This window comes from Chiloscyllium punctatum, chromosome 48 (assembly GCF_047496795.1).
Source record: "Chiloscyllium punctatum isolate Juve2018m chromosome 48, sChiPun1.3, whole genome shotgun sequence".
In the NCBI taxonomy this organism is placed as follows: domain Eukaryota; kingdom Metazoa; phylum Chordata; class Chondrichthyes; order Orectolobiformes; family Hemiscylliidae; genus Chiloscyllium; species Chiloscyllium punctatum.
The window spans coordinates 6,220,412-6,234,346 of NC_092786.1; the positions used below are offsets into that span (position 1 = coordinate 6,220,412).

At 44.0% G+C, this 13,935-nt stretch overlaps 1 long non-coding RNA gene across 1 annotated transcript in view; it reads right to left on the bottom strand.

The window, feature by feature from the left end:
* The window catches only part of LOC140469147 (uncharacterized), a 30,847-nt gene extending 26,783 nt beyond the window's left edge, over nt 1-4,064 (bottom strand). The window contains exon 1 of the long non-coding RNA XR_011955982.1: nt 3,930-4,064. This is a non-coding gene — a long non-coding RNA (uncharacterized lncRNA). The remainder of the gene's footprint in view (nt 1-3,929) is intronic.
* Between the last annotated feature and the right edge of the window lie 9,871 nt (nt 4,065-13,935).

Below are 13,935 nucleotides of genomic sequence, written 5' to 3' on the forward strand. Positions count from 1 at the left end.
CCGCACCTCTGTCTTTGAAATCCACACCTCTAACTGCAAGGATAGAACCCTCCCCAAGTCCTTACCATCCACCCAGATACAACACCTCATCCTCTGCCATTTCCACCACCTCCAATCAAACCCCACCACCAGATTCTTAAGGGGTTTGACAGGATAAATAGTGAGAGGATGTTTCCCATCATGGGGGAGTACGAAACCAGATTCTGTGTCAGTCACGGAATCAAGGGTTCCGTTTCAGATTCATCAAGTTTAAGGGGACACCAACACGGGTAAGGGGTTTCAGTAGCAATGGAGCTGGGGTGAGGAAGAGACAAACAACGTTTGAGATTGGAATTCCTGGTGTTTGGGATTGTGTAGGTGTCTGATCAGAAGGTCAGCTTGGGGTCAGATATGACAGCAATATTGTGAAAAGTGTAGTTCTGCCTTAGACAGTTCCCAGTGGGAGGGAGGGGCTCAGCAGTAAGGTAATGGGTTTAGCCGTGACAATGTTTCATTGGAGGAAACTGCAGCTAATCGAGTAGTGGGAATGAGGTAAGCAGTTTGATAACTGAGTAACAGTGGAGTAATGGAGAGCGATGATGGGGAGGAAGAGTTGGGCATCGTCAGTGTACATGTGAAACCCAACATGGTGCTTTTGCACAATGTCACCTCCTGGCATTGTACGTGAGATACAGGAGGGACCAAGGACACCAAATGCAAGAAATTCAGAAAGGAGTTGGAGAGTGGAGATGGAGCAGGATTTTGGAAGAGAAGGACATAAACAGAAAAGACAGAACAAGGAACAATATCTGTGAATCGGTGAGGGGGACTGATGAGGAGGAGGAGGAAAGAGAGTTGGAATGTCTGTAGTTTAGTGAAATTAGGGTAAAGGGTCAAGGTGAGCTCTGATAAGGCTTGACATGAGATTGGAGAAAGATGTCAGTTTAGGACAAAAACCGGGAACACCACGTGAGGCAGTTTGGCTCGGCGGGCGAGTGGGAGGGAGGGAAGCAAGCAGCAGATCGGATTATCTCAGTCTTAGTGACAGAGAAACTCCATGTGCTCCAAACTCTTGTTGTTGGAGAGAAGGATGGAGGAGACAGGATGATGGACAGTGTTTCACAAAGAAACAAAACCTGGGTAAGTGATATTTAAAATGAATGAACAAACCTGATGTATTTAACTTTTATCCAGAACATTAAAACAAATGACTGAAGTCCTGGTTCGAATCCCATCTTGGCAGATGGTGGAGTCTGAATTCAAGAAAAAAAAAACTGGAATTAGGAATCTCCTGATCTCCATGAAACCATTGTCAATGGCGAAAAAAATCCTGCCAACTTGACAGTGGCCCAGCTCACTGAAATAATCACTGTAAAGTCTCAACACAGGAATGAAACTGGATAGACCACTTGGTATCTAACAAGGCACCAGAAATTACAACCACAGAATCAGCCCTCTCAATGCTGCAATGTCCTCCTCACTAACATCTGGAGTTTGGTGCCAAAATGTGCCGAGCTGTCTCACAGACCAATCAAGGAACAGCCTGACATAATCATACTCACAAAATCAACCCTTACAGACAATGACCAGACACCATCATCACCATCCCTAGATAGAGAGTGTGGTGCAGGAAAAGCACAACAGGTCAGGCAGCGTCCGAGGAGAAGGAGAATCGACGTTTCGAGCCTAAGCCCTTCATCACCTGACCTGCTGTGCTTTTCCAGCACCACACTCTCGACTCTGATCTCCAGCATCTGCAGTCTTCACTTTCTCCTAAAATCTCTGGATATGTCCTGTCCCACCGGCAGGACAGACCAGGCAGAGGTGATGGTACAGTGGTGTACAGACAGGGAGGATTTGCCCTGGGAGTACTCAGCATTGACTCCGGACACCAGGAAGTCTCACGGCTCCTGCTGATGACCACGTACTGTCCTCTCTCGGCTGATGAATCAGTTCTCCTTCATGTTGAACAATATTTGGAGGAAGCACTGAGGAAGTAAAATGGCGTCAAACATACTCTGGGTACAGGATTTCGATATCCACAATCGAGACGAGCTCTGCAACAGAATTACTGACTGAGCTGGTCAGGTCCTAAAGGATATAGCTGCTCAACTGAGTGCAGCGGGTGGTGAGGGAACCAACAAGAGGGAAAAACATACTTGATCTCATTGTTATGAATTGACTAGCTGCAGATATATCTGTCCATGACAGTATCAGTAAGAGCGACCATCACACATTCCTTTTGGAGACAAAGTCTTGCCTTAAAGTTGAGAAAAACCTCCATCGTGTTGAGTGACACTATCACCGTTCTAAATGGGACAGACTTCGAAGAGATGTAGGATCTCAAACTGGACATCTCTGAGGCACTGTGGGACATCAACAGCAGCAGAACTGTACTCCAGCACAATCTGTATTATCATGGGTTTGTAAATCCCACTCTCAACCATCACAAATGTACAGTAAAGGAGGGCATGCCAAGAGCAGCACTTAAAAATGAAGTGCCAACCTGGTGAATCTACCAAACAGGACCACCTGCACATCAAACAGCAACAGCAGCAAGCAACAGAGCTTAGTGATCCTACATCCAATGGAACAGATCGGAGCTCTGCAGTTCTGCCAACCCAGCTGTGAACGGTGATAGACAATTAAACAACTCACTGGAGGAAGCATCACAGATATCCCCACCCTTACTGATGGAGGGGCCTCACACACCATGCACCAGATAAGATGACAGTATTTGCAGCAATTTGCAGCCAGACGTGTCAAGTGGATGATCCATCTCAGCCTTCTCCAGTGGTTTCTAACATCACAGATATGAGTTTTAAAGCAGTTCAATTCAGTTTGAATAACATCAAGAAATGGTTAAGTAGTGCAAAGACTACGGGCCCTGCCAATATTCTGGCAATAATACTGATATCTTGTGCTCCAGAACTTGCCACCCACCAAGCCAAGTACCCCTCCAGCACTGGCATCTACTGACAATGTGGAACAGGCATGTTCAACACAAAGACAAAGGGCAATCCAACCCAGACAATTTCTTTCTGTCAGTCCACACTCGATCAGCAGTAAAGTGATGGAAGTCGTCATCAACAGGGCTATCAACCAGCAGCTGAGTGACACTCATTTTAGGTTCCACCAGGGCCACTCAGCTCCCAATTGTGATACTGCCCTGATTCACAACCTGACAACCAGCTGAATCCCAGAGGTGAGGAGAGTGTGATAGCTCAGTCCCAGTCCAAGACCACTATTTCTAGCTGATTCCACCCTCATCTCAGCTCATATACTCTCATCCATCTTGTGTTATCTCCAGACTTCATTATCCAAACACACTCCTGGCCAGCTTCCCACATTCAACCTCCCTGAAATCTCAAGAAAACATAAGTCTCTGCTGCCCAAGTACTCCCTTGTACCAAACATTGTTGATCAATAAAAAGGCTCCTATTCATAAGCAACAACATAGAGCCATAGAGATGTACAGCATGGAAACAGACCCTTCGTTCCAACCCATCCATGCCAACCAGATATCCCAATCTCGTCTCACCTGCCAGCACCCGGCCCACATACTCCAATTTAAAATTCTCACCCTTGATTTAATTCCTAGCTCACTGCATCACACACCCTTTGAGACCTCGACAACCCATTCTGTTCAAGACTCCCAACGATTTGTTAAATCATTATTTCACCTGTGTGGCTGTTTCTACAGTTGCTAAAGCAACAAGGTCTGAAATTCGCAGTCAAAACCTCACAGATCTGCTTTCCTCCTTTCAGACTTTCCTCAAAACCTGCTCATTTGGCAATGCTTTTGTTCACCTGACCAAATATCATCCTTCTCTGGCCTCATGTCTAAAGTTCCCAATAATATTTTTGTGAAATTGGAAGCATGTTCTTGATTTGGACATTATCTTCAAATCATCACTGTTGCTGAATGAGTAATCTGTAATGTCTCTTACCCAACCACATTGTGGGAGTACCTTCACCACACAAACTGCAGCTGTACAAGAAAGTCAAACATCACCCTCTCCACAGGCAACAGGGCTTTGGCATTAATCACTGGTATCTGTGGAAGGAGAAACACAGTTGATGTTTCAGGGAGTGCAAAATGGATTACAGGGAATGAAAATGGTGCAGAATTTGATAGTCAGAAACGGAAGGAAAATACACTTGCTTATTGGAAAAAAGAATTCTTGACTGTCAAAGATTTTCTAGAAAAAAATAATCTGATAATAGAGCAGGGGCTGGGCAGCAGTGAAAAATTAATTTACAAGAATCTCTGTTAAAGTAATAGTAAAATACTAATTAGACCAAAAATACACCTACTGTTCAAGACTGAGGAAGCTAGATTTTGACAAAGTGGCCATGAGGGAGCCCAGAGGTGAATCAGAGCAATATTAGCTGTTGTGATCCCACAGTCATAGAGATGTAAAGCACCGACACAGACCCTTTGGTCTAACTCATCCATGCCAACCAAATATCCAAACCTAATCTACTCCCATGTGCAACTACTTAGCCCATATCCCTGTAAACGCTTCCTAATCATATCTTTTATCTATTTAGAGGCCTTTAACATGTTTTAATTGTATCAGCCTCCACCACTTCCTCTGTCAGCTCATTCCACCCACTGCATTAAAGAGTTGGTCTTTAGGCCCCTTTGAAATTTTTCCCCGTTCACCCTAAAGCAATGCCCTCTACTTCTGGACACCACTACCCCAGGAAAAACACCTTGTTCATTTACCCTATCCATGCCCCTCATGATTGTATAAACCTCCATAACATCACCACTCAGCCCATGGTAGTCCAGGAAAAACAGCCCCAGTCTTTTATGCCTCACCCTGTAGCTCAAATCCTCCAAACCTCGCAACATCCTTGTAAATCCTTTCGAAACCTTTCAACTTTAACAGCACCCTTCTGATAGGAGGCAGGCCAGAATTGCACACAATATTCCAAAAGTGGCCTAACCAATGTCCTGTACAGCAACATGACCTCCCACATCGTATATTCGATGTTGTAACTAATAAAGGAAAATATACTGAATACCTCCTTCACTATCCTATCTACCTGCAACTTGACTGGCAAGGAACTATTGTTAGAAATGGGGAAAAGTGTTGTTTTGCAGATATAGAAAAAGCATACAGAAAAAGGGGTTCAGCAAGAGAACTATTAACTCTATAAGTATTTAGGGAAGAGAATCTATAATTATGGTTAATTAAATACTAATTTTAGTGTGTAATTATTATAGGTTTCAAATAAGTTCAATGTTTAAAATAAAGTTCAAATAAGTTTTGTTTAAAACTTGTGTTTTCAGCAAAACGCTGAGATAACCAAAATGCTTGAGCTATACAAGTCAATGAAATATGCAGGGATGGAATGTACCAGCAGAGTTGATACAAAATGTTGAACCAGATCATGATATACCTATGGATAATGGTCAATGGACAAGTGAGAAGGAACATCAAGATATAGGTTTAGCCTTGTGTCAACACTTACAGAGGGGAAAGTGGCCAACTTGGAGAGAATGGGGCAATAAGGGTGGAGCATAGTTGGGCATTAATAGAAATCAATAAGAAAGATTGGGTCGTATAGGAGCCAGTCATAGTCGGGAAAGATGACCTCACACAACTCAAAGGTACAACTGGTGTAGTAATTTGAATTTTTCCTCACTTCAATTTTTCTGTACAATTGGAGTCCGATTCTTGCAAGATCGTAGAATAAATTGTCTCGTTTCCAGTTTTGGTGATCTCATCTAAACTTTATTGATTTTGTTTTTAACACTATGAACCTGCAGTCCAAGGTCTCTTTGTTCCGCAAGACTCTCCAGGGCCTTGCCATTCAGTGTATATGTCCTGCCCTGATTTGTTTTTCCAAAATGCAGCACCTCACATTTATCTAAATTAAACCCCATCTGATCAATATCCCATTGCACTCTGAGGTAACCTTCTTCCCTGTCGACAATACCTCCAATTTTGTATGACCTGCAAACTTATTTACTATACCTCCTATGTTGACATCCAAATTATTTAAATGAATGACGAAACAAATCCAAAAATAATCACCTATCTCTCTAGATTTGAATATGCTCTGTGTAAATCCTGCCCTATGACTTTTAACAGAGAAACGCTGCACCTTGCCCCCTACAAAGATGGCGGCTCCGCACGTGTCCAGTGAATCGTTGCCCCGAATAAAGATGGCGGCGCTCACTCAGCCCTGGAGCCGCGCTGAGGCAATTCCCCATTTACTGCAAACGCGGGACTGGGACGTTCAAATTTGTGTTTTCCGACGTGCACAATTTGTTTATAAAACCTCTACTCTCACAGGAACACAGTTTTTCTCCCGTTTCCCTGTTTATTTCTTTACTTAACGTATCCTTTCGCTCCATAACTTCCCGAGCATTCATTACAGCGACTCTGCGCCACGCCCAAGGGTGATCACGTGGTTTAGTCTAGTCCCGCCCATCATTCACTATGATTGGTTGGAGTACCAACCGCCCCGCAAGGTCCTCCAGTTCCGCCCACCGTCCTTTCATTGGTCCGGTGCTGACATCAATCACCCGGGGTCCCTTTGTTGGCTAGATCATGCGCAGTGCATCCTGCTTGAGCTGATATGTTCGCTCATGTGATGGGAGAGTTTACTGAGGGGAAGAATTGGAGAAAGTTAGGACTGCAGATGCTGGAGATCAGAGCTGAAAAATGTGTTGCTGGAAAAGCGCAGCAGGTCAGGCAGCATCCAAGGAGCAGGAGAATCGACGTTTCGGGCATTTCCCCTCCCCCCACCACCTTATCTCAGTCCCAACCATTTCCCCTCCACCCACCTTATCTCAGTCCCAACCCTCAGACTCAGCACCACCTTCTTGACCTGCAATCTTCTTGCCAACCTCTCTGCACCCACCCCCTCTCCGGCCTATCACACTCACCTTGACCTCCTTCCACCTATTGCACTCCCAATGCCCCACCCCCAAGTTCCTCCTCCCTACCCTTTATCTTAGCCTGCTTGGCACACCAGCCTCATTCCTGAAGAAGGGCTTATGCCCAAACCGTCGATTCTCCTGCTCCTTGGATGCTGCTTGACCTGCTGCGCTTTTCCAGCAACACACTTTTCTGCTCTGAAGGGAAGAATTCCCTTTGTGTGAGCTCTGCAGTAGATTTCCTTTATTCATGGAGGGAATTGCCTTCCTACTCATGACTGTATCGCTGTGATTGATGAATCAATCCCATCTGAATCAGTACATAAACACCCCATTTTCACAACATCTGAGACCTTTAGCACATTGTATCATGCTCTTCTTTGGAGACAAAAAAGCATGAAATGGAGGCTCAAGGAATCGGACCATGAGTACGGCATTCATCCCCTTCAGCTTGTTTCCCCCTTTCTGTCAGATCATCGCTGGGCCAACCCAGGCCTCAACACCTCTTTTATGCTTGATTCGTATAGCCCTCAACTGCTCAATATTTCAAAAATCTATCTGCCCTCTTAAAATAATTTGAGATAGAATCTGACCTTAGTGGTGGGAAAGATGCTGGAGTCTATTATAAAGGATGAAATTATGGCACATCTGGATAGTAGTAAGAGGATAGGACGGAGTCAGCATGGATTTATGAAGGGGAAATCATGTTTGACGAATCTTCTTGAATTTTTTGAGGATGTAACTCTGAAGCTGGACGAGGGAGACCCAGTAGATGTAGTGTACCACGACTTCAGAAAGCTTTTGATAAAGTCCCAGATCGGAGGTTAGTGAGCAAAATTAGGGCGCATGGTATTGGGGGCAAAGTACTAGATTGGATATAAAATTGGTTGGCTGATAAGAAACAAAGGGTAGTGATAAACGGCTCCATTTCGGAATGGCAGGCAGTGACCAGTGGGGTACCGTAGGGATCCGTCCTGGGACCGCAGCTTTTTACAATATTTGTTAATGATATAGAAGATTGTATCAGCAATAATATTAGCAAATTTGCTGATGATACAAAACTGGGTGGCAGGGTGAAATGTGATGAGGATGTTAGGAGATTACAGGGTGACCAGGACAAGTTAGGTGAGTGGGCAGATGCATGGCAGATGCAGTTTAATGTGGATAAATGTATGGTTATCCACTTTGGTGGCAAGAACAGGAAGGCAGATTACTACCTAAATGGAATCAATTTAGGTAAAGGGGCAGTACAGTGAGATCTGGGTGTTCTTGTACACCAGTCAATGAAAGCAAGCATGCAGGTACAGCAGGTAGTGAAGAACCTAATAGCATGCCGGCCTTCATAACAATGGGAATTGAGTATAGAAGCAAAGACGTGCTTCTGCAGCTGTCCAGGGCCCTGGTGAGACCACACCTGCAGTACTGTGTGCAGTTCTGGTCTCCAAATTTGAGGAAAGACATTCTGGCTATTGAGGGAGTGCAACGTAGATTCACAAGGTCAATTCCTGGAATGGCGGGATTACCTTACACTGAAAGACTGAATCGACTGGACTTGTATACCCTTGAGTTTAGAAGACTGAGAGGGGATCTGATTGAGACATATAAGATTATGAAAAGATTGGACACTCTGGCAGCAGGAAACATGTTTCCGCTGATGGGTGAGTGCCGAACCAGAGGACACAGCTTAAAAATACGGGGTAGACCATTTAGGACAGAGATTGGGTGAAGAAGTTTCTCCTCGAGAGTGGTGGCTGTGTGGAATGCTCTGCCCCAGAGGGCAGTGGAGGCCCAGTCTCTGGATTCATTTAAGAAAGAGTTGGATAGAGTTCTCAAAGATAGTGGAATCAAGGGTGATGGAGATAAGGCAGGAAGAGGATACTGATTAGGAATGATCAGCTATGATTATATTGAATAGCGGTGCAGGCTTAAAGGGCAGAATGGCCTACTCCTGCACCTATTGTCTTATTGTCTATTGTCTATAGTCTAGAATCACAGATTCCCTACTCTGTGGAAACAGGCCCTTCAGCCTAACAAGCCACACTGACCCTCCAAAGAGTAAACCAAAACCCATTCGCCTACCACATTTAGCTTTCACAATTCCTTGGGTTGGAAAATTCTTGCAATTCACTGAGAGAAAAAAAATCTTTACATTTTGTTTTAAAATTAATGTTCCCTTCTGTAATGTCCCCTGATTTGAGACTTCACTGGTGCTAGAAGATCTCGTCAATATCTACCCGTCAAGCTCCTCAGAATCTTGTTTACACAAGATCACCCCTTATTTGTTGAGATTCTATTGAATAATGACCTAACCTGCGTAGCTATTCTTGATAGGTCAACCTTTTCATCCTTGAAGCAGCTAAGTGAATCTTTATTGAATGGTCTCCAATGCTGGTTTATCCTTTATTAAATATGGGAGCTAACATTGTATACAGTACTCCAAGTGAGGTCTCAGCAACAGCCAGTGTGGTTAACCAATCCTCAGTCCATACTAATACATTACCCCGATACGGTGAGCTCCTATATTGTGTAGTTAACTTTTATGTAGCACCTTATCATTTACATTTTTTAATCCAAATGCAGAACATCATTGGCTTGCCCTTTATCAGCCCTGTTTGTTATCTCCTCAATGGACTGTTGCAAATTTGTCAAATACCGTTTCTCTTTCACAAAACCCAGTCTTACCATGTTTCAGGATAAGCTTTTCAAAATGTCCTGCTATTTCTGACTATTATATTCAACTCTGTCGTATTACCAAAACAGATATTAAACTAACTAACTGGGTGGCGCGGTGGCACAGTGGTTAGCACTGCTGCCTCACAGCACCAGAGACCCAGCTTCAATTCCCGCCTCAGGCTACTTTCTGTGCAGAATTTGCACATTGTCCCCGTGACTGTGTGGGTTTCCTCCGGGTGCTCCGGTTTCCTCCCACAGTCCAAAAATATGCAGGTTAGGTGAATTGGCCATGCTAAATTGCCCGTAGTGTTAGGTGAAGGGGTGAATGTAGGGAAATGAGTCTGGGAGGGTTGTGCTTTGGCGGGTCGGTAGGGACTTATTGGGCCGAAGGGCCTGTTTCCATGCTGTAAATAATCCAATCTAGTCTATAGTTTCCTGATTTCTGTCTCCCTTTCCTTCTTGAACAGGCTCATCAATCCACTGGATGTTCCCTTTATCCCTTGATTTTGGAATATTCCAATCAATGCCTTAAATGTCTCTGCAGCCAGTTGCCTTAAAAATGTTTGATCCAGGCCATTAGGTCCTGTCTGCCTTTAGTCCTATTAGTTGGTCAATACTTTGTCCCTTGTTACAAAGACTGTTATAACATTTTACTTCCCATGAGTAACTTGCTTATTTGCTACCTTTAGGATGATGATGGTATCCCCCTTCATGAAGATCAATGTAAAATATCGGTTTAAATTATCTGCTTTTTCCCTGCACCCATTATCAATTCCAGAGTCAGAACCTCCAAGGGTTCGATGCTGACTTTAGATACTACATTTTTCATATACCTGGATATCTCTTGCCATTTGTTTTTGTTTCTTGTCAATTTAATTACATGGTCAGTTTTCTTCCTTTTTACTCATCCGCTGCTATGTCATTTTTACCTTGTGGGTACTGCCTTTATTACCCACGGGTGGTTCACCTTTCTCTTCGAGTTCTCCATTTTGCCCTAAATTAACTTTTGCTCAGCGTTATGTTTAAAAAACCCATCATATTACAGTGTCCGAGCATGTGATTTGTTTAAAATATTGGAATCTTCAATGTTCTGATTGGGTTTTACTATTTCAAAGTAGAGCTGAGATCATCTGGAAAGGAGGTGGCAGCTGTTAATTTCCAAAATTAATTTGAATACTTGCAAAAAGAAATTATTTGCAACACTGAGAGCAGGGGGCTAGCCAAGTAGCTATTTTAAAAAGGCGGCACAGTTGTGATGGGTTCAATAGGGGCGTCTGATTTCAAAAGCAAAATGTGATCCAAGTGGTTTCCTCCCACAAGCCAAAGAAGTGCAGGTTTGGTGATTTGGTCATGCTAATTTGCCCATAGTGTCCAGCGATGCACAGCTTCCATGCTTTAATCAGGGGTAAATGTTGAGGAATAGGTTTGATTGAAATACTCTTCGGAGGGTTGGTGTGGATTTGTTGGGCAGAAGGGCCTGTTTCCACAACGTAGGGATTCAATGCTCTGAGTAATTTTGGGGATCTAACAGAATCCTGGTATGCAGAGGGTTCTCTGTTAGTTAAAATAGTATTGTACACTCAGCTTATGTTACCTTCTGAAGCAATTTGAGGTTGACTGCTCTGTACAATTTCTCAGAACAGATGCTCTGGAACCAATCAGGGATCATCTGATAATGTGATTGATTAATGAGCTCAAAATAAGCGACCCTTTTGGTAAGATTCAATGCAGCATGATAGAATTTAGTTTTAGGGTGAGGAATTTGCTTCTTCAACTAGTATCCAAATTTAAAGGCAGTCACAAGGGTATGAAGTAGCAGTTAGCTAAACTGGAATGGGACTATAGTTAGAATGTTAAAGCAGAAGAATATATTCAGTTATTTTATAATTCCCAACAATATTTATTGACTTGTAAATGAAATGCACGATGAGCAGCGGTGCATAGCTGAGGGAATTATGAGGGACATCAAGTTGAAAGAAAAGATGCACAAAACTGCAAAGATGATGGTAGACGAGAAGGTTTAAAAATTTCAAACTATCGAAGGATGAACAAAAAAAAGATGGAAGATAATTTGTCCCTTGTCAGAGAGACTGTTATAACATCTTTGCACCCATTAATACCTTGCTTATTTCCCATCTTTAGGATGGTAGCAGTATCTTCTGGATTAGTAAGATAATTGGGCAAATTAACCCACGAGTTACTCAGCCTAAAACAAGGAAGGGTTTAAAGGGACATGGGACAAATGCTGGCAAATGAGACTAGATTAATTTAGAATATCTGGTCAGCATGGATAAATTGGACCAAAGGGCCTGTCTCCAATTTGTACATCTGAGTCTAACTGACCATCTGTTTTTTGAGAATCATCATTTTCTTTCATTGTTGGTTGATGCTCCATACCCTTGCTTGGTGAAACCCTTTTTCTCTCCCATGTTGTTGCACATGCTGTAATAAAGGTTGTTTAGTTCGGTTGGCTGGATAGCTGGTTTGCAATGCTGTGATGCCAACAGTGCAGGCTCAATTCCTGCATCGGCTGAGGCTCCATCTTTTCAAACTTGTCCCTCACCTGAGGTGCGGTGACCCTCAGGTTCAACCAGCACTATTTCTGTCATGACAGAGCAGCCCTACTGCCTTCCAGGGCTATGGTGACTTTACTTTGACTCAGTTACAAATGATTAGAAATTTTAACTCTTTATTGTTTGGTATATTTCCTTTTGGTGACTTTTGTTATGAAACCCAGCGACAGGGAAGGAAAATGTCTGATCATGAAAAGTGTGGATAAAGTAGACTTGCAGGGAGGAGAAAATAAGGACTGCACATGCTGGACATCAGAGTCAAGAATGGAGTGCTGGAAAACACAGCAGGTCAGGCAGCATCTGAAGAGCAGGAGAATTGACATTTCGGGCATAAGCCCTGCATCAGGAATGAGGTTTGTGGGTCAGGGTTGAGAGATAAATGGGAAGGGGTAAAGTTTGGGGGAAGGTAGCTGGGAAAGCAATAGGTTGATGAAAGTAAGGGAGAAGGTGATCAGTCAGAGTGGGGAGTGAGGGACGGGTCCTGAGGGCGGTGCCGAGTTGCTACAGCAGAAAGTGCAAAACCTGCGTTCACACCACTCCCCGCACCTCCGCCCAAGGCCCCAAGGGATCCTTCCACATCCATCAGAAATTTACCTGCACCTCTATCAATGTCATCTATTGCATCCGTTGCATCCGGTGTGGTCTCCTCAACATCTCATAAACGGGACGCCTTCTTGCGAATTATTTCAGAGAAGGTCTCTGGGACACCCGCACCCAACCTCACTGCCCCGTGGCTGAACACTTCAACACCCCCATCTAATCCATCAAAGACATGCAGGTCCTGCGCCTCATCCACCTCCAAACCGTTGCCAACCGACGCCTGGAGGAGGAACGCCTCATATTCTGCCTTGGGACCCTGAAACCTCACGGGATAAATGTGGATTTTAAAAGCTTCCTCATTTCCCTTTGCCCCACATTATCCCAGTCCCAAGCCTCCAACTTGGCACCGCCCTCCAGACCGGTCCATAACTCCCCCTCTGACTTATCACCTTCTCCCCAACTTTCCTCCACCTATCGCTTTCCCAGCTACTGTACTCCAACCCCACCCCCTCCCATTTATCGCTCAGCCCTTGACCCACAAGCCTCATTGCTGATGAAGGGCTTAGGCACAAAACATCGATTCTCCTGCTCCTCGGATGCTGCCTGACCTACTGTGCTTTTCCAGCATTACATTCTCGACACTTGCCTTCACAGCAAAATGCTACATGTTAACTGTCAGTTTCATAGATAATTGTGGAATTGATTTTGTTAATTGAGAAATTTGGGCTACTCCACCAATGAGCCAATGTTTGAGCCAATTTAAAAACTTGAGACTGGGCATCAATGAGGCACTGTGGGCCATCATCAGCAGCAGAATTGTACTCCTCAATCTGTAGTCTCATGGATTGTCATATCACACACTCAACCATTAGCATCAAACCAGGAGACCAGCCCGGGTTCAATGGAGAGTGCAGGAGGGCATCCTGAAGCAGCATCAGGCGGACCTAAAAGTGAAGTGCCAACCTGGTGAAGCTATCAAACGGGACTACTTGTGCACCAAACAACATAAACAGCAAGTGATAGGCAGAGCTAAGTGATCCCACAACCAGTGAATTAGATCTACATTCTGTAGTCCTGTCACATCCAGTCGTGAATGATGGTGGAAAATCTTTTATTTAAAAAAAAGATTGCTGCAGGAGAACACTCTCGTGTATCCCTATCATCAGTAATGGAAGAGCCCAACACATTAGTGCAAAAATTCAGGCTGAACCTATTGCAGAAATCTTCAGTCAGGCGTGGATGATCCATTTTGGCATTCTCCAGCGGTCCCCA